Source organism: Camelus ferus, chromosome 10 (genome assembly GCF_009834535.1).
Source record: "Camelus ferus isolate YT-003-E chromosome 10, BCGSAC_Cfer_1.0, whole genome shotgun sequence".
NCBI lineage: Eukaryota > Metazoa > Chordata > Mammalia > Artiodactyla > Camelidae > Camelus > Camelus ferus.
In genome coordinates, this window is record NC_045705.1 from 13,174,886 (window position 1) to 13,193,735 (window position 18,850).

At 36.1% G+C, this 18,850-nt stretch overlaps 1 protein-coding gene across 3 annotated transcripts in view; it reads left to right on the forward strand.

Annotated features, from left to right (window-relative positions):
- GAS2 (growth arrest specific 2) overlaps positions 1 to 18,850 on the forward strand; it is a 119,869-nt gene that overhangs the window by 22,256 nt on the left and 78,763 nt on the right. The gene's annotated exons all lie outside the window — the stretch shown is intronic.

Below are 18,850 nucleotides of genomic sequence, written 5' to 3' on the forward strand. Positions count from 1 at the left end.
ATATATGTAAATGTTAATTATTCCTGGAGCTGAGGAACTTTAAAGGCAAAAAATCTAAACAAAACTAATCTTTTGGATATCCTATTGGGATGAGAAAACCAAAACAAGTGATAAATCCAAGGTTAGGTTTTGTAGCTCTTGACCCTTTGTTAGCTGACTCAATGTTGGCATCTCCAGTCAAGACGAAGTAAGTGTTAACATTGATATAAACTTTCATGTCCTGGTCCAGAGAGTTTAACTGCAGGAACCCCTTCTTACTGTGTATTTCCTCTGTTCTTTTTCCCAGTCATGACTCACTGATTGTGTACACGATTCTCTCAAACACTGGGGCATCAACATGGTGCAAGATATTCAAAGGATTCAACCTCTCTTTTTCTCCTAACACTCCTTTCCTTTTGTCTCATTTATCTTAGGAGCCTCTATCCCAGACATCAGAGTTTCCCTGAGTTCAGAGCTTCCTTTGACTTCAAAGAGCCCTGGGTGGTTAGATCAGGTTTGAAGCACATGAAGGGAAAAGGGGGAAAAAAAAAAAAAGAAGAAGTTCTGTTACTTAGTAGAATGCTGCATTATGCTCTGAAGAAGGAACTGAACATTCACCATGTAAATGTAGAATCCAGCCCTTGTTTGTGGGAAAGAACATCCCAGGCAGATAGAATGCCCGTAGTACGTTTGCCCATCAAGAGTTCCTAGTTCCCTGAGCTGCGAGATAACAATACCTCAGGATGTTGTACCATCCAGGAATTAAATCAGACATAAAGATTAGAGTTTTTCCCTCAAAAATCAATAGCACATTTTGTTTAGAGAACATCTTATCTAGATTGAATTCAGAGAAACCTAGTCATCTGTGTGTACTGCCAACATCTCTGACAGAACAAGAAAGTATGGTAGAAGTGTTAAAAGGGTTTTCTTGAGAAGAAAATCTCAGCTGTGATTAAACTACACATAAATGTATCTGGTTATGCAACTAAAATAACTATATTTTTAAAGAAATCCATGATTTTGAAATGCAACTATAATGCTAGAGTTAAACCAACAGAGTGACTCATAATGAGAGGGAGGGGATATAGGTGGAATGATATGGAAATAAATGATTTTCTTTTGCAGCCTGGGATTGAGGAGAGAATGAAAAAATAGGAAAGTCAGTGATTAAGTCCAATTCCTTGGAATTAAACAGAAGTATAAATATCTTATCAAGTTTTAAGTATATTCAATTATCTCCCAGTGTAACATTAAATTCTCTTGTGACCATTTCTCTTTGCAAATTTTTCTTCTCTAGCTCATTGTCTAGAAACGATGAAATGACTTGTTTAATGTTTTTAGCTTTGGGAGTGTTTCTGTTCTATACTTTCTTACAGGGTTATGCCTAAATGGGGCTCAAGTGCTATAGCAATAAATGTTGGCATGTCATGTACAATGATGTGAAAAGGTGCTTGGCTTTTTTCTTTCCATGCACAGTCAACTAGTAATAGGGAATTTGATATGAACTATATGTGCAGGCTGAGAAAAAAAGCAGTGTGAAAAGATGGGTGTGATAGGGAGTGAATGGTGTGCTTATGGAATTTACCTGGATCTTCAGACTGAATTGAACTAATCCTGTGTGTGACACTTCTACTCTGTGATAGAATATTGCTAGGCACAACTCAAAATCCCAGCAATCCCACTCCTGGGTATGTATCTGGAGGAAAATATAATTCAAAATGACACATGCACCCCAGTGTTCACAGCAGCACTATTTAAAATAGCCAAGACATGGAAACAACCTAAATGTCTACCGACAGATGGCTGGATAAAGAAGATGGAATGGAATACTACTCAGCCATAAAAAAGAATAAAAGAATGCCATTTGCAGCAACATGAATGGCCCTGGAGATTGTCATTCTAAGTGAAGTAAGTCAGAAAGAGAAAGAAAAATACCATATAGTATCAGTTATATACGGAATCTTAAAAAATAAAGGACACAAATGAACTTATCTACAAAACAGAAACAGACTCAGACATAGAGAACAAACTTAAGGTTACCAGCAGGTAAAGGAGGGGGGAAGGGATAAATTGGGAATTCGAAAATTGCACCTCTTGGGGAGTGATAGGAATGTTAGCTATCTTGATTGTGGTGGTGGTTTCGTTGGTGTATACATCTGTCAAAATTCATCAAATTGTACACCTGAAAAACATTAAGTTTACTGTGCAGGAACCATTACACAGTAAAGGTGTTAAAAAAATATAAAAGAGGTGACACAAAAAAATATGACCATGTTGATTATCTGGCACTAAGTTCATTATAAAGAGTTTAAGTTTCATTGTCATTAGCATCCCCAGACAGAGACTCAGTCTCCATCAGACAACCAGAACCAGCTAGGAACATTTGCATGATGCCCTTCACAAAAAGGTAATGTTCTTTTATGATATTCACCAATAATGAATTTTTCTAACACTATGAAAATTTGTTCCGAATAATCATGCTAAAAGAAAGACTGAGTTGTCCTTCTATTTCCCTATGAAAATTTTCCTAAAATCATTGTTTATGAAGAGGCAATCAAAGAGTATCAAGGCAAAATCTACAGGAAAAAATAAGATAAGTTTCTGTAGGGCAGTTAATCGATAAAAATATTGTGTGGTTCTCCTGTACTTGGTAATGGTTCTCGTGTTTATCATCTTTCAAAAGTTATTCATCTGTTGTGCTTTCTTTTATTATCTTAAGTAAATATTGAGTTTCATGTCGAATTTTATATTCATAAACTGTGTTCCTTTTCATAAAAGATCCCCCAAATGAGATAAGCTTAAGACCCCACAAAAACAGTTTCTTCTCCAACCCCTATATAATTGCACGGGCTACTAGTTTTTATTCCACAGATGCCAATAGCAGCCTCAACACCAATTCCAAATATTCCATATTTTTCTAATGCCTGATGCCTGAACTTTACTCTCTGGTACTGAAGTAATAAAAACGTAGGGCCTTGGAGGGCCTAGAAATTATGCCATTTCCAAAGGTTAACTGCACAGATACAGGGACAGTCATTTGACAGTACCACTATCAGAATTGATCATTTTAAACATCGTTTAAAGAGGGCAGCTAAACAGAAATGGTTAATAGCATGGACTCAGCCACCGGACTTCCTGGGTTTAAATCATGACATAGCTTGGGGAAATGACCTAACTTCTCTATGCTTTAATTTTCTCATTTGTAACCTGTAGGTAATAATATTATCTACCTTACCAAGTTATTATGAAGACTAAATAATTTAATATGCATAAGCACTGAGTAGTACCTAGTACATACAGGCCTCATGAATATTTAGCTATTAAATTTATCTTATCATTCCTTTCAAGATTCAAATTGCAGCAAGAAAGAATCTGATTAGTTCGATTAAGAGACAGCTCTCTGACTGGTTCATGGCTCGCTTTGACGGACTTTTGTCCAGACAAAATAAAATGAGGGAGGGATGGTTTCCCAAAGGAAAGGAAGGGGGATTCTGGAAAAGCAGAGATGTCTGTTATGATCTTTTATACTTTGTAGGTAAAATTGGTTTCCCATCTGTCAGAGCACCTGTACCATATTATTGTATTTAGTTGTTTTCTTGTCTTGGTCCCTTTACTAGACTCTACGATCCGTGAGGAAATAGTTTATGTCTTACTCATATAGAAGTCTATCCTAGTAGCAGGCATACAGGTGCTCAGTAGACATGTTTTGGATAAATAAATAAATGAAAGAGTGGATAAATGGCCCAATGCAGACTTTTACTTGTAGATCCAGACGTTATTATGGGGATTTTTAATCCTGGAGACTTTTATCCTTACCAATTTGAAAATTCCTCCCCTCAGCTGGTTTTGCTTAGCTCAGAAGTCTTTGATGTGCAAAATCATATAGAACAAAGTTGACCGTGTAAGTAATGGAGAAAACTGAGGATTGGAGAATTTTAGGATGGTTCAGCGGAAGAACAAGGACCTGAGGACATTAGAAATACTGACAAGAGATTGGCTGAAGCAATAGATGGTGACAGTCTAAGCTAGCTAGTGAACGAATTCTAGAGGAGGGCCATTGTGTAGTTAATTGTAGCTATTATTATATAGTCCCATGATACGTTATTATTTGAGCTCAGAGCATTATCTAAAGGTAAAAATGATGACAGAAAAAGAGCATTTTTTTAATCCAAATGTTTTATTCATTTTGAAGATTTTTGTGCAAGGCCTATTTATAGTGTTTGCCATAGTTCCATTAAAGTCAGAATGAGACGAGTAATAATATAGTTTTATGAATTTGCTCACCATTGAGAATTAGGAGAAAGAATAATTGTAGGGCATTTCCTATAATAGGTCCTCAAGAGATTTATTTTTTACCTGAATTGAGGTATTGTTACAGTAATTAATGGTTGGGTCTTTCAATTACTAAAGGAGCCATAAAGACGAAATCATCATGTTGTCTGTCTTTCTTTCTTCCTTTCTTCCTTCCTTCCTTCTTCCTTCCTTTCTTTCTTTCTTTCTTTCTTTCTTTCTTTCTTTCTTTCTTCTTTCTTTTCTTTCTTGCTTTCTTTCTTTCTTTCCTTTCTTTCTGCTTTCGTTCTCCTTTCTCTTTCTTTCTTTCTTCTTTCTCTTTCTTTTCTCTTTCTTTCTTTCTTCTTTCTTTCGTTTCTTTCTTTCGTTCTTTCTTCTTTCTTTGCTTTCTTTCTTTTCTTTCTTTCTTCTTTTTCTTTCTTTTGCATCTCTTTCTCATAACTGCCCCTTTTGTGCAATAAAGTAGCTGATGAGTGAAATGGGAATGTAAGAACTGTTGTTTCCTCTCAGAGTGCCTAATTAGTGATGCACCAAAACACTATTTAACAAGCAAGATAAAAATAAAGTTTCTGTAAAACTGCAGGAGAGAATCAGAGAATCCCAGCGCTTAGGAACAAAGAGCAATAAATGCTGCTATTTGGTTTTCTGCTAGATGTGTTACTTTATTAACCAGTGGATAACTCAAAAAGAAAATTAAAATGATCATAACATAAAGCAAGTTTATCATTTCATCAACCTTTAACAATATAGAATATTACGAACTACGAATATTTTATAATTGAGTGCCAGTTGTATACGTTATTTTAAAATCTGAGAGATGATTGATGAGTATATGTTAGGAACGAGAGATGATGTTCCTTACTGTGGATGTTTACGTGCATTTGTGTTGGTGATGAGTAAGGGTGTGACTTAGACACAGTCTACTCAAGCAGTTTACTCTCTATGAGGAAGAAGTATGATGTATGTGGGGATACATAGGTTTTGGGATCAAGTTTACAAAACGATTTGAAAAAGAAGTAGTCACAGGTTAAATAAGAGAAAGGCAATATTTTGTGTCTGAATTTAGAATAGAACTGAAAACATATAGTAATATACCCTGAAAAATTTTTGTACATATAGTTTTTTAAAAAAAATATTTTGAGTCTACTTCATTTAATTCCTAAATCAAAAGGGATACCAGTTAAAAATAATAATACTGACTTTATAAAATAACAGCTGTACACACATTGGAATGCCCAAGGTGCTTTTATCTGGCCTATTGCAATGATTTTTAAGTGTATTTCAATACATTCATTTGGCCATCCTTTCCACCCATACATTATTACATTTGTTAATCTAACTTTTTATGACTACAAAGTCAAAAATCTAAATTATTTTCATTTCATTGTTCTCAGCGAATCATCATAGAAGAATTGCCATCCTCCCTCTTTTTCTATAACTCTTTTGGTGGGGGGCAAAGAAGGTCAGTGTCTAAGAAGATGGGCTGAGATTCTTTGGGAAAATTACTGAAAACAGTATAAAGTTTGTTCCTTTATCTGTAGACGGAATTAGATGTTGAGCTACATTTTGGCTTTACATAGTTAAGATTATTTGGACAAGTGTATAGGTCCAAATAATCATAACCAAATGGAAAATAACCATTTGCAAAGCATGGAATTAACCTTTGGGACCCGCACTCACATTTGAGACAGCTGTCTTTTTATGTAAAAGAAGCAACTGACAAGAATCAGAATTATTTCAAAATTCCCCTCAAATTACAAGAGAGTAAAATATAATCTATTATTATTACCCTTGGCTCCTTTCTTATTTGTTGCAGATCAGTAGCTGTTGACCTTTTAATATGAGCAAGAGGGAGTCATTATTCTCCCAAGTTCTCATGATTTTTTTTTCACATTAGAGTTTGCCTCTGATGAACTCTTTGTGCTGAGAGATGTGAGAGAGATTATTTCCAGCTTTATTCTAATGCTCTGCTGAGAATGCTCACATTCCAGAAACGAGGGAGAGAAGGAGAAAGACAAGGTGGCTGCATTTAACCTAGAAATTTGCCAAGTTTCAGAGGCTGCAAATTGATGTGGATCTGCTTCAGATGAAGGACTGAAGGACTCTCCTTCAAAACTGTTCTTTCCTCTTTAAAGTTCAAACTGTAAGCTGTTGTTTAGTAGTATAATTAATGGCTGCATTAAAAACGTATGAAGCATAAAAGTATAAAACTAACAATAAAACACGTTGAATTGAAATTCCAGAATGCATGAAAAAAATTACAACAAATTCTGGATTAGAAGGAGGAGGCGTGCGCGCACACACACACACACACACCACACACATTTTTCATCTATGTAATTTCATATAGCACCAGCAGAACATGGCCCCCTGAGCATAAGGGTAAACCTGATCGAGTTTTTCCACGATGACATCATCTCTTCCACTTACACGCTCACATCCTGCATTTAACCACATGCAGTCACATGGGCAAGACACGATTGTAAAAGGAGTGTAATTGGGGAACTGCTTCGTGATATTTGATAGCACTAATTGTGGTCACTGCTGTTTCAAAGCACTGTGGATATAGAATACTAGGTCAGGAAAAGTCACTCTCGCCATATGGAAAATAGAAAATTAATTATTTTAAAATGAGCTGTTACCTAATGCTTTGGAGAAATTCAGATCATTTAAACAAATCAATAGTGATTATGCATGCCATTTCTTAATGGAGAACAGTCACAGATTTTATAACAAGAGCCTTTTTTAGGGGAATGAAAATCAGGGGGAAAGAGTTTCTTTTTCATTTAAAAATGTCTAGGGATTGCTAGGTGATTCAAAATATAAGTACTTCCCATATTGATGTGTGTGTGGTCCAAGGTATGTGGTACTGGTACATTAGAGGCTAACGGCATAATGTTTTTTAGATGAGGTAACTGAGTTTACAGTGTACAGAAGTTTTCAACTGTATCTTAAGCTTTTAGAGGCTTGACTACATGAATACCTTCTATTGTTTCACTTAGCAGTTTGAAAATGCATGACATATCATGCATGAAGCTGTCTGGTATGTATTTGGTGTTTATATTGCTTTGCTGGTTGTGTCTAATTTCACACCAGCATAGACTTCTTGTCTAATGGATGCTGTTGAGCTGGACCTCACAGGTCTACAAGGCCTGTATTTGCTCAGCTACAAGAGCAAAGAAAGTCCAGAGTCAGTGACAGAGATGTCGATGATTTAACAGATAAAGGGAGCTTATATGCCTAAAGTAAGGTCCCGGAGCAACGCCCCACCATGTGGGACAGACAGCAGGCAGGATGGGCAGGACATGACTGCAGTCTTAGCTCCTGGGGACAGGGGGAGGTTAGCAGTCATAGTGGGAATTGATGTCAGATTGGCTCATTTGTTACCAGGGAAACCAGCAGAGGAGCATGCCCCTGGCAGCCCCATTGTTAAGAATAATCACTAGCTGGAGCCTGGGGCAAGTATGTAGGAAGGTCTGTCCTGTGAATTGGGTAAAGCTAAGCAGGCCCTCCCTGGTCGAGCAGGGAATGTAAAGAGAGCAAGAGAACAGTCACCTTGAGTGGCCTGGCCATCCAGATGCCTGGTGAGCATCACTGCTCCATATAAGAAATAATGCAGCAATTTATGTATCTTGGAGCCATAATTTAAAAAAAAAAAAATCAAAAATTAGCTCAATCAACTACTGTTAAAAAGAATTAAACCTTTGAAGTGCAAAGGAAGAAAGGAATCTTAAGGTGGAAGTCAACCAACTAAATTGTGAAAATCTCTTGAGAGTCCGTTTTGTACTAGGTGCTATGAAGGATGTGAAGGCAAATAAGTCATAGACTCTTCCTTTTAGATCAGGAGTCCTTGCTTGTTTCTGTGCAGTGCCCCCCATTAGCGATGGGGTGAAGACTGTGGATACCTTTTTAGAATGATGTTTTAAAATACATTAAACATACAGGACTACAAATACAGAATATAAGGAATCAATTACATTGAAATGCAGCTATTGCAATATTGAAAATAAATGTTAAAGCACAAATTAAAAATAAGGAAAAATATTTTGCTTACTTTTAGTACTCTGCCATTGGTCTCAAAAATACTATAGATTTAAAGTACAAGAGAAAGTAAACCCATTACTTCCAGACATCTGCAAAATTTGTAGTGTGAATTTAAAACATCTGTGACTTCTATTGGTGAGACAGCTACTGTAGTTTTATTGCATTCATGATAAAGGAATATTAAAATTTAGTTAGGGGAGAGAAAAAATAAAGATTATTTTTTCCACATCTCAAGTTCGTGGTCCTCCCAGACCAAGAACTCTTGTTCCAGATGATCACAACCTAGAGAAGCATATTGCCAACAACATACAGAACTCAGAATAAACAGATTTTAAACAAAGTACAGGGAGAAGATTAAGGCAGGAGAGATTAATCTTTATATCTTTACCTATATACTGTGTGTGTAAACATATATAAATATATATGTATAAATGACTTTATATATTATAAAAGAGGAACCACACCACATTTTGTACCATGTTCTCATACTTGCTATATTAAACATTGTTTAAAGATGGAAAAGTAGATGTCTGATCTTTTCTCTCAGACTAAATGAATACCACGTGATATGATGATAAAGCACACACTTACTAAGTACCGACTCTGGGCCAGTCAGAGTGAGCTTTTTCAATGAGTTAAGTCATCAGATAACTTAAAACTTAAGTCTATCATGTCGATCCCTAGCTCAAAATTCTCCAATGGCACCTTGACTTACTTGGAGTAAAAGCCAAAATCTTTGTAACAGTCTACCAGGCACTATGCACTCCGTTCCCCAGCTGTTTATCTGATAATATTTCATATAACTTTGCCCTAACCCCACTTTGCTGCAGTCATACTGGCTTCTTTACTGTTCTTTGAACCCAACAAGTGGGTTCCACTCACCACAGGGCCTTTGCACTTGCTCTTCTAGCTTCTTAGGGTGGTCTTTCCTTATATATGAGTATGACTTGCTCCTCACTCCCTTCAGAACAGAACTCCTCTGTTCAAATGTCATCTCTTGATTGAGGACTTTTCTAACCACCCTACAGAAAGTATCTTTTAAGGATGCTCTTCTTGATTTTTCAACAGATAGACATTTATGGAGAGGTAACAGTGTTCAGAATGCTGATAATTAAAAAGAAGAGTAAAGCACTACTGTCTCTTCTCAAAGGGCTTACAGTCTAGTTAAGAAAATAAAATATGAACATATAAACATACAGATATCAATGGTAAGTGCTCAATAAATGACATATACCAATGGGTCTCAAACTTTGTATCACCATAACATATATTATATTGATGGCATTTTGTCAGTTATTCAACAAATACTTACTGAAGACCTACAATATGCAGGGCAAGGTACCTTGTGAAGTAGCAGGGAAAGGAGAATAACTTTAAGCTAATAATTCAGCCAGCAGTGAATTACAGCTGTGTTATGTTAAAATATGGGAAGTCCAAGTACATGGGCAAGTAAGAGGAAGACCTAACCTAGTCTTGTGGAAGAATTTCCCTGTTATTCTGAAGCAGGCATGGGGACGAGCCAGGCAGAGAGAAATAATGAGTATTTGAAATATAGAAAATAGCATATATGAAAGCCCTCACATGTGCAGGTGCGTGATGACTCTGAGGAACCAAAAGAAGATGTGTCTGGATACGAGGATGTAACACTAGAGCATCAAGAGATGAGACCAGAGCTAAGGGTTGTTGGATGTTGTCAAGATTATACCACTGAAGTGTTTAAACAGGAGCATAATAAACTCTTTTAAAAAGATAACAGTGTGGAGAATGGATTAGGAGAGGTGAAAATAGAGCTGAGGACCCACTTAGGAAGCTACTTTTCCAGGTCAGGAGAGTGGTGATGACCATTTAGCCTAGGATGGTAGCAGTAGTGTTGGAAAGAAGTAGTTGGTTTTGAGATGCACAGTTGGAGGGCTTGGCAGGAATTGGTGTTGAGTTAGACAGAAAGGGTAAGGGAGATTGGTCCAGGGTATCATACATGAAGAAACAGATGGATGATGGTGCTTTATTTTACAATTGAAAAGGCAGGGAAAGAGTCAGATTGAGGAAAGATCTTGGATTTCTATGCACATGTGCAGTGTACCCCCGTAAGTACCCACACATTATGGGTGCTGTGGGCTCCCTGTCACACCAATCCTTTCATTACTGGTCAAGAAAAAAATTTAAGCAAGTGAATAAGGGAAGACTCTTAGAGTTAACCTTGAACATGCTTTAATTGCCATGGACCTTAAAAGATACTCAGTTTTAAACGGTTAGAGTCATACTTTTTTGGATCACAAACATCTGTAGACTTAACTCTTAAGCAATTGAAACACATCGTTGTACATTGACATCTACTGGTATAGATAGGAGATTCTATAGACATTCAGGAAACAAGTCAGTTCATCAGAGTGCTCAGAGAAGTTTCCATGGACACAGTGGAATTTGAATTGTCCAGACCTGGTGCAAATAAATGGACAGAGAAAGAGCGAATGCAGTGTAAATTTGTGCTTAATGAAGCAAATATTGAAGTTGGAAACTTACAAACGTATTCTGGGGATAGTGAAGAGATCAACTTAGTTGATATGAATAGTACATGGGGAGAACTTTTGGCACATGGGCTGATTAAATTGATGACCTTTATAGCTGCAAGGCTTAAGCATTTTGAACCTTGTTTTGCAGGCAGCGAGCTGGAGACTGAAAGCATTCATTTTAGAAAGGTGAACATGGTGATGATGTGGAAATTGTGTTAGAAAGATCTGAGGCTGAAGATAGGAGGAACATTTTGTAGGGTTTCCGCATTTGTTCATACGTAAGACATTGAAGGATTTAGAGTAAGAGTGTCAATGCTGTATTGAAAGGGGCAGGATATTTGAATACATATTGATCAGAAAATAACAGTGAGCTGAATTGGTGACTTACGTGCCACAGTAGGAAGGGGTGAGAGAAGAATCAAAGGTATACTATGCTTTTAGAAATTTGAAAACCTACAATGATGAGGGGACAAAACTAAAAAAAAAGGAAATTCTGTTTGGGGAGAAATACAATCCTTAAATAGATATCCCAGATGGCAAGATGTATAAGTGGAACCAGGAAATATTTTTGAGACTGTTGTTGTGTTTCAGTGATCATTAAAATCCCCAGCAGGTCATTGAAACCACAGGCTGAATTTTATATCATTTTTTTTTTAAACTTCCCTTTGCTTCCATTTTCTAACAAATGTATATTTATACTGGATGGCAGGCATTATTCTAGGAACTTTCCAGATAGCCTCATACATCGCTCACAGCAACCCTATGATGTGGACACTGTTAATATGCCATTCCACAGGTGTAGCTGAGTTACTGTCTGAAATCACATGACTAGTGAGTCAAGATTCAGGATTCAGAGCCAGGCAGACTTGCTCCAAAGTTTGTGCTTATAACCACTCCATTCTGCTGCCCCGCGCTGGCTGTAATATATGCCTTAGCTGCACTCAGACTTGTATTTATTCAACAACTATTCCATAAATACTATTGGATAGGTATTATACTAGGTGCTGGGGTGAACAAAACCGACACTGTTCCATTCCTCATGGAACTAAGCCATCTGGAGGAAGAGACTTGCTCATCAATTCATCTCACACAGGGAACATGGCTGTAGGAGCATTTGAATATTGTAGATTTTAAGCAATTTATAAAGAAGTGTTGAGGGGTGGTGCTTTGGGGGAAGTGATCCATCATCCAGGGTTGGAAGGTAATCGGGCAGAGAGGCATGAGGAGGGCAGAGGACAGTTCCATGTGGGGGCTGGGTGGTGGGAGGGAGCGTAGGGAGTACGCGGGCGTGGGAACAGAAGCAAGGTGGCTAGGGGAGACTGCAGGGCCCTGGTGCTACGTCGGTAGGTAGGAGCCAGGCTCAGACAGACTGTGAAAGGCATGTTATCAGGAGATTTGTCTTTATCCTAAAAGCACTGGGAAGCTAAATTTGCCTTTTGAAGATTCCACTGAGATTAGAGTGTGGAGGATGCGGATGAATGCACAGCATGATTAAAAAAAAAATTAGAGGATGGATAGAAACAAATTGTAATTAAATTACCATACAAATATAAAGCAACTCTTTTAATTTTCCCCTATGTATTTGTGGGCTTCTTATACTAATTACAGATGTGATGATGTAACTAGTGTTCAACTCTCATCAGGACATTCTTCGTAAATAGACTGAAAATAGATGTGCATTTGAAAAAATAGACATTAATTGAAGATAAACTATGGGCTAGGATTGGTGCTAGGCACTTTTCAAAACATCTTGTTTAATCCTCATAACAAGTTACAAATGATGGACTTGAGGTTTCAAAAGGTTAGATAGATTACCGTCCTTGGTTATCATCTTTTTGCTAGTGATTTGTTGTCAAAGTGTAATCCTTTCCTCTTTGAATTATTAAAGTTTAACATCCCTGTGTTTAAAACCTACTGAGCATTTAGGAAGATATTATCGGTCAATTGATGGGCATTTACAGTGTCCCCCAAATCGGCAGTCCAGTGGAGTAACCAAAAAAAAAAAGTCTGGTCAAAATACTTCAAAATCAGTAGCCACTAAAATAAATTGAGTTTCCTGGAATCCATCCATTAAGCAATCTTTGGACTTTTGAAAAATGCTTTTGTTTGTTGGATATTTTACAGACGGGTACTAAAAACTAATTTTAACTAAAATATTAGAGTCAGTGGCCCTGTGAACTCAAAATTTGCTTCCAGTCATCATAAATTATTGTACCTTAGAATGTACAAAATGTTTGTGGGAAAGATACATTTTAAAATAATTTTCCTGCCTATTTCCTTAAGGTAATTTCTTTACTGTAGAAAGGACACAGAAAACTGACATATACTCTCAAAAACATTTAAAAAATTATTATCAATTTGTTTGAACTCCTATAATTAATTGTTTACTGATAATTTTGTTGAGACTCTGAGGGACCGTCACACCTGGCATCCCACACTCCTTTCTCTGAGAAATCTTATATTCACAAATAAGTTTTTCTTCCTTCCATTCAAACCTAACTCTTGCAAGCTTACTACTCTTACTATGATTTAGAGGTGTTCCAAGATGGCAGTGGCAGATGAAAAAGAAATCACTATTTTTCACTTCCGTAGAATTAGCTGAAAAAAGTTCTTTTGTTCCTTAAATCCACCTTTGACAACAAATGACCTAGTTTTTTTTTCCAAAGTGTGCATATAATTAGGTTACTTCTTAGTTTAAAATGTTACCAATTTTTTATCACTCCCCATTATGAACACTGAGATTGTGTAACTGCTTACAGATACAATTGTTCAAATTCAGAGGATTTTTCACCTTAAAGTGTACAGATTTACAAGTTCTTCTGAAAAATTGGAATATCTAACAATACTGGGACTGCATTTCTTTATGATAACAGTGAGTTAGAACTAAATAAATATGGCTGCCCCTCCTGGACATGGATGGCATGAGCTTCTTAATTTTCCATTATCTCCACTACTCCCTATAGTCAGTCCCCTAGAGCTAGCCACTTCTTTCTGTTACTTAATCTGCCTGACTTCTTCTGGGCCTTTGAGTTTATAACTCCTGCTTGAGGTTACAATATCAGTAATTCTTGTTAAGCATAAGATACCCATTGTGGTCCTGGTCTAATAAACTTTTCTGCTCTCATTTCCTCCTCCACATGCATTCTGTACTCATCCATAACACCTTGCCTCCCTGTCAAAGATTTCACTTTATGGAATGCACTGCTCATCATTTTTTATGCCTGGTGAGCACTTGAGATCCTTCGATTTTATAAATTGCAGCTCCTCTGTGAGGCTTTTTTATAATGATGCCCCATCAACCCCTCCCCAAAGTTAAATGCACATCCTTAAATTTTCCAAAGAACTAAGTTTAAACTTCTGTTTGAATGCCTAAACTTCTATTGTAATTCTTACCATACAATATCATGATTTTTAAGTCTGTACTCAAAGATCCTGAGGGTCTCCAGAAATGAACCTTGACTTTGTCTGTCTCCAGCATCTAGTGTTAGACCAGGTGTAGAATTGTGATTTAATAATGATTGGTTGAATCAAATCAGATTAGGTTTCTATTTAAAAGTTTTTTAGATAGACCCACCAAGAAACTGAATTTTAAAGTGTAGAACTAGACTTCAGGAATTTTTAAGAAGATAATCTCTGTCTAGCCGTGTGTAAACCATTAGTTGGGAGAACAGAAGCTTTTCATGGCAGCATAGCATTTAGATAATGATTCCCATGTGGGTGTATATGTAAAATTAGGCAAGATGAATACAGAAATGGAAAGAATGCATTTGTTTTTGAACTTCCTCTGTTTTTTTCTTTTGTGAAGCATTTGGTATGTCTTAAATGAACTATCAATGACATTATAACTTTTTCATAGAATTTAATTTTTTGAATAATTTTAGATTCATAGCAAAATTAAGCAGAGAGTATAAGAGAATAGTACACTTGTTATAATCAACGAACCTACACTGGCATGCCATCATCATCCAAAGTTCACAGTTCCATTAGTGTTCCCTCTTGGTGTTGTACATTGCAGAGGGTTTGGCAAATGTATAATGACATAGATCTGCTCTTATAGTATCATTCATAATAGTTTCACTGCCCTAAAAAGCCATGTGTTGAGTCTCATACCTGTTTATACCCCTCTTCTCCCAAACTCCTAGTTATTTTACTATCTCTGTAGTTTTACCTTTTCCAGAATATCATATAGTTGGAATCATACAATATGTAACCTTTTCAGATTGGCTTATTTCACTTAGTAATATACACTTAAGGTTCCACCATGTCATTTCATGGCTTGAAATCTCATTTCTTTTTAGCACTGAATAATATTTCATTTTCTGGATATACAGAAGTTTATTTATTCATTCACTTATCGAAGGACATCTTGGTTGCTTCCAAGTATGGGCAATTATGAATAAAGCTGCTATAAATATATGTGTGCAGGTTTTTGTGTGGATGTAAGTTTTCATCTCATTTAAGTCTTAACTTTCTATTGTCCATCTCTATCTTTCAAGCCTGGAGTATGAGACCTTAATTTCCAGCTACATTTTATATTGTGCCAGAGATAATTTCAGATAATTAAAAATACTTAACATTTTCTAGCTTTATTGGTCAAGTAATTTCTCTATGATTTTACAGGGTATACCAGAAGTCTACTTTGAGAAAGCTTTTTTAGAATTGTTTCTTATTTATGTCAATATTCTTATGTTACTCTAGCATGAATATTACACCAAATTTTGCTGCAAGACCTGTTCTCCACAGAGTGGAATCTATCTTGAAGAGGGAAAGGATGGGGAAGGTCAATTTTGAGTTCAGTGCCAGCAAGTTCAGCTGCTAGAATGCTAAATCACTGCTCACTCTGTCCGAGGCATGAGGTCTAGAGCAGGGTCTGCAGAAGAGGTCGGTAGTACCAGGAATAATTTTTCCCCTGTTTTTAATTCCAGTAATTTTAATCATGAAGAATATATTTTCATCCTTTCTAAATCCACTTGGTAAATATATTTAGTTACCTTGGTACTATGAATGTTCAATGAAATCATTTTTGAGAGTTTTTTTTTTTTAATAAAATATATGGTAAAACTAAAAGGAGCAAAGGGATTCAGTGGAAACACTGATTCCATCATGGAAAGAGTGACTTTATTGCCTGCATATTTCAAAGTATATTCTATATACCCTTTGGAAAAGGAAAGATATTAGTTCTTGGCAATTTCCATTTCTACTTTATATATCTCTTCTGTTTTATATCTGAAATGTCTACTTGATATCATCAAGGGGAGTATTTGGTCTCAAACTTCTTTGAAGAATGGATTATTTAAACTACTAGTATTAAATTCTCAGTTCCCTGCATATGGAGAACTAAAGATGCTATTCTCTCCAACTTTTTTTTCTAGGTTTAGTAGATGAAAGAAAATACACAATTCTTTATTTTAATGTTACCTGGCCAAAACCTTGGGAAATAAATCAAATACTGAAATATATTAAACTTGAAGTGTGTGGGTATGAGAGTCTGAACAATTTGATTTTGACTGAATGAACTCAGATTTTCATCTTAGAAAATGTTGATACTGTTGTCTACTAATTTCATGGCATCATTTTCTGAGAATTAAAGAGGATACTGTGTATGAAAGTATCTATTGTACGTGCCTAGAGCGTGGTGGGCACTCACAATGTTAATTTATTTCTTCCCCACCCACCATATGATTAAGAAAACAAGTCGGTACTGTTTATGTGTAAAGCACTATATTTGGCACTGTGGCAGAATAATGATACGTAACATCCTGGTTCTCTAGGCACAGATTATTATAAATATTGTAAGTAGAATCAGTCACTGCTGCCCTTCTGAAGCTGTAACACCCACGACACCATATCTATGACATACATGTGGTGAACTCCTGCAGCTCATAAGTAAAATCTTTCTAAATGACAGACATAGTTGTACGTCTCTGTAACTATATCCAGGGGAACTATTGGATTTGGAGGGAATTGAAAGACACGGGGACAGTAGTAGAGGGAAAGTAGTCAAGTGGTCAAATATCAGACTCTCTGAAACCCCGAGTAATGATTTTACTTTCCCCGTTATGAACGTGCTGCCTAATAGGATAGCCACAAGCCACATGTGGCTGTTTAAGTTGGTTAAAAAGAAATACCATTTAAAATTTAGTCTCCAGTCACACTCACCAAGTTCATGTGCTCAGTAATGTACATTAAGTAACCACATGCCACTAGTGGTTACTGTAATGGGTAGCACAGATAGAGAACATTTCTATTATTACTGAAAGTTATCTTAGAAAACTATTTTAAAGGTGAGGTTCAAGTTTAGGGCAAAGATAGAAATAAATGGCTTGCCAATCTTTTTCTGAGTTCTTGTACCCATTACAGAAAAAGTGAAATGTTTGCAGGGAAATATGAGAAAAGGAACTCCCAGGCAATTCAGTATATTTTTACTTGCACTGATGGCAATGATAATAAATAAACTTTATTTATCATAAAAAGCACACAAACGTTAGCCACTGTATATAAAAATAGATAACAAAAAAACAAATGTCTTCTGTATAGCACGGGAAACTATATTCAATATCTTATAATAACCTTCAATGAAAAAGAACATGAAAATGAATATATGTGTGTATATGCGTGACCGGGCCATTATGTTGTGCGCCAGAAATTGACACATTGTGACTGACTAAACTTCAATAAAATAAACTAATTAATTAATTAATTAAAATAAATAAATGAAAAACAGTAAAATAATATATAAATGACCTTTATTGAACACTTACTTCTACATTTGAATTATATTATTTAATTTGTGCTTGCACACACACACAGCGAATGAGATTTTTTTTTCCCTATGTGCTTTGATTGGAAGAGAAGACTGAGGCACAGAAACATTAAGTAATTTATCTAAAGTCTCATAGCAAGAAGGTGGCATAGCTGAGTTTGAACTCAGGTAAATGGAGTCCAAAGCCCTGGGAGGTGATTAACCAAAGAGGTAATGGACTGAATTAAAAGCTCTTAGAAGTAAACTAAAATTCTTTCTTTTTATTGCAAACTAACTTGGTTGTTGTTCTGAGGGAATGGGGAGGACACTTTCAGAATTCAGACCATTTTCTTGTATGTTAGTCATTCTATCCGTATTTTAGGGGCCATGAGTATATAACTGGGGTTAATACAGTTGAGCGATAAAAAGACTCTCAATATTAGAAAAGACTCTCAGTCAGACTCTCAATATTAGGAAAGTTCACATGCATCCTGCTGACTAATTGCACACAGTCCCAATGGTTTTTGGTAGTCATTTGTCCTCTTGCTAACACAAAATACTGAATCCCACTCAGTGGAGGCTGGAATACAGTGGCATGACTTGCTAGTGAGTAAGTCAGCCTAAATTTCTACCCAATCTCAGGACAGCCTGACAACTATTCTCTACTCATTCTATATTAGGTAACTTTCAAAAAAGTTTCGAAAGTATTACTTAAATTTTTCAGTTATGCTTTTCTTAATTTATGAGAAGCATTTTATGTATAATTGTGCTATAAAAAGAGATTACAAAGTGGGCATTTTTTTCTAGGATTTTCATGAGAGCCTAGAGAAATTAATAAATTTTTTAAAAGTCACAGAATTTGGAGAGATGTAATTGCTAACGTCTTCAGAACTTTATAAATTTGTGTGTGTGTGTAAAATATGTCAAAAATATTTTTACATTCAAAAGGTATTGGGTACTGGTATTATTGATCATTTGTTCTTTAATTCAAGTGAAATTGGATTTCTGCTCTGAGACTTTTATTTATAAATGAATGGCACAGCACCCCTGGGAAGAATTTTGACCCTTTGATTTTTGGTTGGTATGCAGCCAGGAAGAATACTAGATCCTACAAGCTATGAACTACTGCTCTCGGCTGATGAGCAGAGATACTTACTCTTGTTTATATGTGATGGACTTCACAGGTCCCGTGTGTGAAGCTTCTTTAGGCATCTGGACTAATGAGAATGACTTTTTAAAATTTGACCCAACAAAAGATTTTATCTGGATGAGATTGGAAGCTTCC